The sequence below is a fragment of the Pelodiscus sinensis genome, chromosome 3, assembly GCF_052426305.1.
Source record: "Pelodiscus sinensis isolate ZL-2025 chromosome 3, ASM5242630v1, whole genome shotgun sequence".
Lineage (NCBI taxonomy): Eukaryota > Metazoa > Chordata > Testudines > Trionychidae > Pelodiscus > Pelodiscus sinensis.
In genome coordinates this window covers 79,979,931-79,989,032 of record NC_143054.1, presented here as the reverse complement: position 1 = coordinate 79,989,032, position 9,102 = coordinate 79,979,931, and positions in this window count along the sequence as shown.

The window sequence follows — 9,102 nt, the reverse complement described above, 5'->3', positions numbered from 1 at the left end:
GCTTGCTATCCTGGTTGCACCTTTTCTGGCAGCTCTTACCACATTTAAAAGGCAGAGATGCAGTGGGAACCAGGGTGAGCAGGGACTGCTTGAGTCTCCGCTTGCCCCGGGTTCCCTGCTGTGCCACCTCTGCCTTTTAAATGTAGCAAGAACCCCATAAGGCTCTTGATACATTTAAAAAGCAGAGGCACAGCAGTCAGACCAACGTGAGCAGGGACTGCTTCAGTCCTCACTCACACCATTTCCTGCTGTGTGTCTGCCTCCTCTGCTGCACACTTTTCCCTCCCACCTTCCATGGAGATGGGGCTGGGCGGAACCAGCTTTTAAGCCAGCTTACCCCAGCACCGGCTCCTGCTCCTGTTCCCATCCCACTTACTGCCTCTGTATCAGAGACAGCAAGGGATGGGAATAGCGACTAGTTGACTCTACTACCCAATAAGCTTATGCTTATTGGGTAGTTGACTAGTCAGTTACATCCCTAGTTCACTGTTTCTTTTTTCTGTGTTCTACAATTCCTACTCCCCAAAGGAATGTTTAAATCTGTGCATGTAATTTAGAGGGAAGAGGCAATGAGATGTTGTGGCTAGAGTGGACTACTGGAAAGCTTGGGTGCTATTCTTGGCACTGCAAGTGACTTGTGTGATCTTGGGCAAGTCACTTAAGTTCTCAGTGCCTTAATTGTAGTTTCTTCTTCTACAAAATGTGGATAATGCTTAACAACCTCTGCAAAGCACTTTGAAGATCTGATGTAAAGCACGATAGATGTGCCAAATGAGTGGGGGGTTTTCCTGACAAAGACTATCTTAGTTGAGGAGCAAGTTTATATATTTAAATCATTATTTTTATATTTTTGAGAGCAGAATGTGACATTACTTTTAATGTGATAATTTTGTTCGTTGTGTCTGAAACAATGAATAAAATCATTCTGGAACATGAGCTACAAAAAGGGTGCATTTTGTAACTAGATTAAATGTGTACAGTTTACATTACTAATGCCTGATTTCCAATGGAGAAGGGATTGAAGTGGTATTTAAAAGACATCCCAGAAAGAAAAGCTGGGGAAGATCATGTGCTCTACATTTGGGGTTCAGTTACTAATTATCTGTTTAATGCACTTGTGTATATAAAAATCCCAATTAAAGTCATATGGCCAGCTACAGCAGTTTGAAGGTTGAGGCTGATGTTAAAAATGTCATGGGATTTAAATATGTATCTTGGCTTGTCATCTAGAAATACAACTTTTCTCTCAATAATTACTATGGATTTTTTTTTTTTTAAAGTTTCCTACATAACTGGCTGTCCATGCCATTGGCTGGTCAGAAAACCACTAGAATGTATTTTTGGATGTTAGCCATCTTGCAGAAACAAAGTATTCAGCTGGCTACTGAGAATGTGTTACTGTAATTTGGGTGAGAAGTACAGGCAGTCCCCGGGTTACGTACAAGATAGGGACTGTAGGATTGTTCTTAAGTTGAATCTGTATGTAAGTCGGAACTGGCGTCAGCCGCTGCTGAAACTGATCAGTTTCAACCGCGGCTGAATCTGGATGCCAGTTCTGACTTACATACAGATTCAACTTAAGAAACCCAGGCGTCCCCAAGTCAGCTGCTGCTGAAACTGATCAGCGGCTGATTCCAGGAAGCCTGGGGCAGAGCAACTCTGCCTCGGGCTTCCTGTAGTCAGCCGCTGGTCAGTTTCAGGAGCAGCTGACTTGGGGACGCCTGGGGCAGAGCAGCTGGGGTGCTGCTGGGTTGCTCCAGTAGCGCGGCTCCTCGGCGCTACTGGAGCAACCCAGCAGCACCCCAGCTGCTCTGCCTCAGGCATCCTGATTCAGCCGCTGCTGAAATTGACCAGCAGTGGCTGAATCAGGACTCCTGGGGCAGAGCAGCTGGGGTGCTGCCGGGTTGGTCCGGAGCAGTGCTGCGGGACCAACCCGGCAGCCCCCAGCTGCTCTACCCCAGGGGTAGGCAAGAAAATCCTGGTCTGCTGGGGGGGTGGTGGTGGGGGGGGGGACACTAGCTGCACCCCCCCCAGCAGACCAGGGAGATGGGGGTGGGGACGCCCAAGTCCTCCACGGCTTTGCTCAGTCTCCCTGGTCTGCTGACCTGGGAGACACGGAGCAAAGCCGCAGAGCACGCAGGCAGCGGGACAGTCCAGGCGCGCCGCGCTGTCCCACTGCTGGCGTGCTCTGAGGCTTTGCTCCCCATCTCCCTGGTCTGCTGGTCAGACCAGGGAGACGGGGAGCAAAGCCTTGGAGCACGCCCGCAGCGGGACAGCCCGGGCGCGCTTGAGCTGTCCCCCTGCGGGCATGCTCCGTGGCTTTGCTCCCCGTCTCCCTGGTCTGCAGGGAGACGGGGAGCAAAGCCTTGGAGCACTCCTGCAGCGGGACAGCCCAGGTGCGCCTGGGCTGCCCGGCTGCCCGAGCCCCTCCGCGGCTTTGCTCCGCATCTTCCTGGTCTGCAGACCAGGGAGACGCGAAGCAGCTTTTCTCGCCCCGGAGTACACGGGTGGCGGGACTGTGAGGTCCCGCAGTCCGTGTCCTCCGGGACGGGAAAAGCCGCGTTCGTAACTGCGGATCCGACATAAGTCGGATCCACGTAAGTCGGGGACTGCCTGTATATCAGTTTCTCCAAAGAGCTGTACCAACTTTTAAATAAGTTGATGTGAGGAGGGAAGGGATGACAAATTTTAATTCTAAAAATGACTTTCAACTGTAAAACTGTCTTTAACTTGATTCATTATCTTAAATTCCTTCAAAAAATGGAGAAATATTGTCTATATATGTAACCTAGAAAACCATTACCAAAAAATAAATATATTGTAACTGTAATCCAGAAGCTAAAGATTTTGATGTGGCAGGAACCTAAACAAAAAAAATCTATTTGAGCCAGGAAAATATTATTTAACACTTAAATAATCTTTACATAGTAAAATTGTTCTGCTTGTTACACCATTGGAAAATAAAATTTGGTTGAGTCTTAAATATTGCAGCAGATATAAAATACTGTCTCAAGTTTTCACTTTACAACTGTATAATGGTTGCCATGGAGAAGTTTTAGCAACTTTTATAACCCATGTTTCTGGTTTATTCAGGATTGAGACATCCTATTATGTAAATTCCTAAATGTTTTGCAGAGCAAAGTGGTTGCCGCTTTCTTAGGTTAAATTCTAGAAGACTTATTAATGAAAACCCCCAATTATTCAAGTACAAGAAAGACAAGGCAACGGCGGCGAGGGCAGGAGCCGGTGCATGTTGGGAAATGAATTTTAAGCTGGTTCCCAATATATTTCCACTCCCATGGAGCTGCCTGCCCCTCAAGCTGTTGTCTGTGTATCAGAGGCAGCGGAGGTGGAGGGGCAGGTGGAAATGGATGCTTGCAGGGAGCTGGCTGCCACCTGCCTCCCTCTGTGTAAACAAAAGTTCACATATACTAGGGATGCTAAAATATGTTTGTGTACCACCAAAAGAAACACACAACCTAGCTATGGATGCTCTTCTAATCAGCTGGACAGCATTGGAAGCTCTCCTGCATGGCCACACAAGTGCACAGCTTACGAGGAACGCTGATATTCAGTCATCACAACAAACTTCATAATTAACAAGGGCCATTGATGCTGACTTTCAAAAACTCTTGGATCACTGGGGAAGTTTGAGGCCTGGAAGAAAACTAAAGCTGTGCCAATATTTTAAAAGGGTAAATGAGATGATGCAGGTAATATAGATCTGTTAGCCTGACATAAGTTCCATATCATTATTAGGATCTAACAAATTAAAAGAATGTATTATAATCAATACCAGTTATCCCTACCTGCTCTTTCCTTTGTGCACATCTTGTTTAACATCATTGTCTGAGTTGGTCAAGTTACCTTTTATGCCAGGGGTGGGCAATAATTTTTGGTGTGGGAGACCCTCTTAAGATTTTGGAAAGTGGTCAAGGGCCACACTTTTCTGTAGAGGAGGTGTGGGATCTAGGATGGAGGCTGGGTGCAGAAGGGTGCACAGGGTAAGGTACTGGGATGCAGGAAACGGTGTAAGGCCTGAGAGGTAGTTTGGGTGAAGAAGAGGGTTGAGACCTGCATCAGGATTGGGGTGTAGGGTCAGGGGAGAGTATTAGTGCAGGAGATGAATCTGGCCTGGGGGAGGCACATAGGAGGGGGTTAGAGAGTCTGGAGGGAGTTGTGACCAGGTGCAGAGGGTTTGGATGGTGACCTGCAGGAGGGACATGGGTGCCAGAAGCCTGCAGCATCCCCAGATCACTTAAAACTGCAGGCTGTTCCCTACACGTGGCTCTCCTCTCCGGGACAGCAGAGAGGCTTGTGCTGCCCTTGTCCTCAAGGCCAATTTCTCAGTTCCTATTGGCTGGATGTTTTTGGCCAATAGGAGAGCAGGTTGGCTGGGGCCAGTTCCTATTGGACGGTTGTTTCCAGCCAATGGGAGCTGAGGGTTGGGCTGGGGTGAGGGAGATCACATCAAGCTGCCTTCTCCCTCCAAAGCAGAGAGCCACACAGACCATCACTCTGCTTAAAACAGCATTGGCTGTGTGCTTGAGGGTTCTGGCAAGGTGGTTGGTGGGCTGGATTCAGCCTGTGAGAAATATCTTAGCCACCCCTGTTTTATGCCTTCTAAGCTTCCTCTCAGCATGCCTGTATATTTCTGATGTTCTTGGCTGTTTTTCTTAACTTAATTTCAGTGATCCTGCATGTCTCTTCAGAAACCACTGATTGCCTGTCTCTCACTTCTGGGCTTGAAAATCTACTAAACTTTTATTTAACCAGATTAAACAATTGCATTCAATAACCTTTTTCTTGCTTCACTAAGGACGTCTGATAAAAGACCAGCAGTACCTCCCTTCCCAACTACCCCTCTGATCCTGCTGCTCCTTTCAGAAGCCTACCTGAGGATACTTCAACTTCAGGGAGTTCCAAATGTGCCAAATTGATGGAGCTTTCAGCTAGCTGGCCAAGCCTCTGTGTCTCCATGCATCCACAGTCATCCGGGTTTTTTATTCATCCCACAGCATACCTCATCATGCAGTTTTGCTTAACAGTTGTCCTATAACAGCATTTCATGCCAAACAATTTTAAATTAGCATATGCACTTCTCTGCACCAATCAACATGGCTTTATACAACATTGATCTTCTCAACCCAACTTTTTTTATGATATTACAAACTTGCTTAAGGGTAGTGTTTGTGTAATTTACTTAGATTCCATTAAGGTATTTCAGTTGTTACTGTGCTACAATTTGATTAAGGAACTAGATTGATATAAAATCAACATGGCATATGTTAAATGGATTAAAAACTGACAACATTATAGGACTTGCTATAACTGTACATAGGAATCCTCACTGAGTAGGTGTGTTTCTAGTGGGCTTCTACAAAGATTGGTTCTTGGTCATATGCTATTTAACATTTTTATGAAAGACCTGAAAAAAGCAGTTATTGCAAGTTTACAGATAACATAAATTGGTGGAGTGGTAAATAATGAGGACAAGTCATTAATTTAGAATCATTGGACTTGCTTTGTAAAGTGGGCACAAGCAAATATGCATTTTAATACAGTTAAACATAATTTTATACACACAGGAACAAAAAAGGTACAGTCATACTTCCAGGATGGAGGGGCTGTCTTTGGAAGCAATACCGCTGAAAAGCATTTGGGGGCTGTGGTGGATAACTAGCTGAATCCACGGCGGGAGCCATAAGGGAATAATACAATCTTTGGATGTACAAAGGGAATGTTGAGCAGAGGGGTTATTTTACCTTTGTATTTGACATTGGTGAGCTGCTATTGGAACAGTGAATCCAGCTTCAGTGTCCACAATTCAAGAAGAATATTGATGAGCTGGAATGGGTTTGGAGAAGAGCCATGAGAATGACTATAAGATTGGTGAGCATGCATTATAGAAAAGATTTAATCTCAGTCTTTTAACTAAGAGAAGGTTAAGGGGTATTTTATTCACAATATATAAGTACAGGGAACAGCAATTTGATAGTGGAATCTTCAATCTAATAAATAAAATAAGATATAATGGCTGAAAGGTGAAGCTAGTTAAATTCAGATTAGAAATGAGCCCCAAGTTTTTAACAATGAGGATAATCTATTATTGGAAAACTTATTAAGGTTTGTGATAGATTTTCTATCATTGGACAAATGTAAATCAACACTGAATGAATTTTCTGAAAGATGATGTAATTCCACCTTCAGGGAAGTTCAACAGCCTCTGCTATACAGGGGTCAGACTAGATCATCACATCTAGATGAAGATGGCCCCTTCTAGCCTACTCTGTGAGCTAAGCCTTGTGACAGCCATAGACTGTCTAGCCTGCAGACTTCTTTTGGAAGAAGCTTTTCTAGAAGAGATCTTCAGGAAAAACTTCTTCTGAAAGAGAGCCACACTGCCAAATCGCATTGAAAAAGCAATCTGCTTTTTCAACAGATAGCGTCCACACTGAATGGACACTATCTTGAATTTTAGCTGTAATTACCATAGATGGAATGGCTGCCAGGGCATCTGTGCTTTTTCCTTTTTCCTCCTCTTGCAAAAGAACTCCCTCTTCCCTGTCCACACATGCCTTTTTCTGAAAGAGCTCTTTTGGAAAAAGGCTTCTTCCTCGTAGAATGAGGATTACCAATGTCGGAAAAACCCCTCTATTTCGATTTTCTTTCGAAGAATGCGATTGCAGTGTGGACGTAATTGAAGTTTTTTTGGAAAAACGGCCAATTATCCAAAAAAACCTCTTTAGTGTAGACATACCCTTAGAAGCTAACTAAATCAGCAGGGACATATGACTGTTTATTACAATTAGGAAAATATCAGCAGAGGGGACACCAGCTTTGTCACTGTGCCAGTCCCTGATAACGAGTAGGAAAAATTGAGGATTCATTATTTGGCATTCCTCTTACAACTTGTGAATTCTTCTCCTCCTCCTTTCTAACTTTGAATCTTCTCTTAGAAGGTTCATTTTATAACTATCAATCTGGTCAGCCTAAGGCTTTACCACACAGCTATGTACTGTTTGAACACTCAATATTTGGAGGTACCAGTCAGACACATGAATGTGGATTTGAGAGCTGGGCTTTAGAAGCAAATTGTTGATTAAAAGGTCTCAATTTGGATTTGGTCCTTTTTAATTTTATTGTAGCTCTGGTATCTTTGATATATAATATGACTAAGTTTAAATAATTTGTAACATTTGTTTCATTGCAAATTTAAAAAGTCAGAAGCCTCAGAGCAAAGCATTTTATTCAAACAAATACTTAAAAACTGGCAAGAGCATTATCAGATATTTTTATTTAAATTGGATTTGTAAAGTTTTTAAATAAAATAAGCTATATTTCTTATTTAAAAATAAGTTACAATTAACCCTTATCACAAATATGCTATTCCTACACTTAGTCTCATAAAAATGAATTAATGGCTCTAATCTGTCCAGTCTAGCAACCAACTCTTGCTTCCATGAAAGTTCTGGGCTTTCAATTTGTTAGTCTGCTAAGAAATATGTGCAAAGACAGATACAGGGGCTACGTCTACACTGCAAGGTTTTTGCGCAAAAACCTGCAGCGCATCCACACCTCAAATGCACTTTTGAGCAAGTAAATCAGCAGTAAAACAGCAGAACAGAGGGCTTTTGCCGGTATAGGTAAACCTCCTTCTACAAGGCATAACTCCCTTTTGCACTAAAGCTATTGTGTAAAAAGGCAAGTGTGGATGCTCCAGAGGGGTTTGTTGTGCAAGGGGTTTCATAAGAAAAAGCACAGGTGCTCTGATGGCCATTCTGTAAATGACCATCAGAGCTTTCTTGCATGAGAGCGTCCATGCAGTGTGGATGCTCTCTTGTGCAAAAGCATATCACTTTTGCAATGCACTTTGAGGTGTAGATGTGCTCTTGTGCAAGATATTTCTGCGCAAAAACTCTTGTGCAAAAGGCTTCTTGCGCAAGAAGCCTGCAGTGTAGATGTAGCCAGGCTGGATAGGATTTTTTTTCTTCTGTGCTTATGTGGTCGTGAACCTGGACCAAGCACTGGAGAGTTAGTTAAGACATTGTCTAATGACAGACAATACATAGGAAAGGATGGAGGCAGTATAGAAAGGAACATTGGAGTGTACTGGAAAGGAAAAGGGAAGGTGTTATTCAGCGTGCACCCAGCTTCCTATATTCCCCTACACTTTTGACACAAAAAAAACTCATGACCTCTGGGTGTAAAAGAGACCCTATATGGGAATAATTTGAAGAAATTCATTCTGTGAGTAAAAAAGGAAAAAGTGTCATGTGTAAGAAGAGCAAGAAGATGATGCAGGGCCTGGCTGCAAGAATGAAACATCATAAAAAAAACTGCTTATTGGGAGAAAATGATGTGGATCAACTTTCCAATGCATCATTATTCAAGTCCCTCTTCACACCTTTGAAGTATAAATGTGATTTTTCAAGTAAATTCCCAAGCTGTTTGCCATGTTGAATGTTGCTAGAAAAAAAGTGTTTAAGCTAATCTTTATGGCTTGTTAGATTCTAAATGTAATTAACTAATTAATCACTGAAGTATACAGTACAGAAGCTGCAGTAAGAGAAATCTAGAGTTGCCAATGTAATTTCCTTACTTTATATTACATAATTAATACATGCCTCTTATTTTGGAACATCATAGCCACAGACCATCATGGTGATGCCATAAGTCTATTCCCTATTTTACTTCAGTATAACTTAGCTTTCCCAAAGGAACCCCATCCTACACTTGTCTTCAATGGGGCTTACTCCAAAATTAAACGCTCTCTAAGCATAGTCAGTCTTAGCTTTTTTAGTAACTTGGAATCAGATCTGCATCAAAATGACAGTGGGAGTGGGGAAGATGAGAGCTAATTGTAAAAGTTCTAACGATATCATTCATTTGAGGACTTGTCTGTTAGTTTATAACATTTTATAAACTCTAAAAAGAAGTGTAAGGACAGTTGGCAACTCAGAAGATTGCGGCAACTGCAAGTGTGAAGCATTTATGTAACATTTAAGATTTCATTTAATAAAGTATACATACTGTTGTGTTTGTGTGTAACTTAGTTCTTACCATTCCTAATGTACTACTGCTGCATCTGCAGCTTGATAC